A 1404-nucleotide genomic window follows, 5' to 3' on the forward strand; every position below is an offset into this window, starting at 1 on the left:
TGGAAAATGGCTATATTTTTTAAGACTACAAATTGAGAAATGGCACCCCAATTTGAGAGACATCCGGAAGGATCTGGAGCAAACACTCTCTTGACCTGCCCAACATCTGTTCTCCCTTCCCTCCTTCCTGTCCAAACCTCAATTCTGTTAGACATTTAGTCATCTAATTTTCATTCCCAAAGGGAATCCTGATTGATCTAGATGATTCCTAATTAGTATTCTCTAATTATTGGTCTAAGGGTGAGTACATGACCTTAGATAATCCAATTATACTGAAGGGAGGAGCATACATTCAATGACTGGGAGAAACACTTCACTTTTCCCTGGATAGGACAAGGAAGCCTGTTGCCCTTTGGCTGCTGGCAGCCACAGTGTGATGGTGAAAAGAGCCACCTAAAGACAAAGGCAACAGCACAAGGATGGCATTGTGATAGAACGAAGAAACAAAACAAACGGGTTTGTGGAAAAAACTATTGAGCTGCTGACTTAACCAATTTTGGAAGCTGTAATACTTCCGAATTTCTTACATGAAATAAAGAATGTCATTATTTTTAACTAATCTGAGGCAGTTTCTGTCACTGGCATATGAAAGCATCCTATTTAATACTGGCTTCATGCCCACATTATCTTCTTGAATTGTCTATTAAGTCCCATGTTGTGTGAGTAGAGATTTATTCTTTTGAGTATTTGTGTCTCCTAATAGGTGATGATAGGTAAACAACTATATAACTTTGGAGAGGGAGCTATTTTTCTTATAATTGCACCAAAAAGGACTTATAAAGAAAAATGTTAATACATTTAACAACATAAAAGTTGAAACGATCCTTTTGTGGCTGGTAAGCACGATAACTGGGTTTTCACACTCATCTGTGAAATGTGCCTCCTTCAAGGCTTGTTACCATATAGGCATATTACCCATCTGATGTGAAAAAAAAAAGTTAACATTTTTGCATATAAAAATTTGATAAATAAAATGTAAAAGGAAATTTTAAAAAACTAAAGAACATTTTTCCATATATAATACAGTTAATATTCTTTCTACCTAAAAAATCTCTACAAATAGATGAATTCTCCAAGAGGAAAATATATCAAGGATATGAACAAGCAAAGGATGCTAAATAGATTTTAAATATTCTATCTTACTAATAATCAAAGGAATACAGATTAAAATATGATACCATGTTCATTTACCAAATTTGCATGTTTTTTCTCTAATAAGGATGTGCTGGCTATCAGCTGGGTGCCTCAGCACTCCTCAGTCTCCATCAGGCTAGCCTCAGCCTGTTACCATGGCAGCAGCAGGAAGTGCACAAGGCCTCTTGAGGCCTGGCCTTAGAACTGGCACACTGTCACTTCCAATGTATCTTATCAGCCAAAACAAATCAAAGGTCAGCAAAGATTGGA

General features: G+C 36.5%; 1 non-coding gene across 1 annotated transcript; it reads left to right on the plus strand.

The window, feature by feature from the left end:
• Positions 1 to 821: 821 nt before the first annotated feature.
• Positions 822 to 925, plus strand: LOC119472596. The gene has a single exon (XR_005201747.1). It is a non-coding gene; the product is annotated as a small nucleolar RNA U13 (small nucleolar RNA).
• The last annotated feature ends 479 nt before the right edge of the window (positions 926 to 1404 follow it).

The sequence above is a fragment of the Cebus imitator genome, unplaced genomic scaffold (assembly GCF_001604975.1).
Source record: "Cebus imitator isolate Cc_AM_T3 unplaced genomic scaffold, Cebus_imitator-1.0 Scaffold107, whole genome shotgun sequence".
Lineage (NCBI taxonomy): Eukaryota > Metazoa > Chordata > Mammalia > Primates > Cebidae > Cebus > Cebus imitator.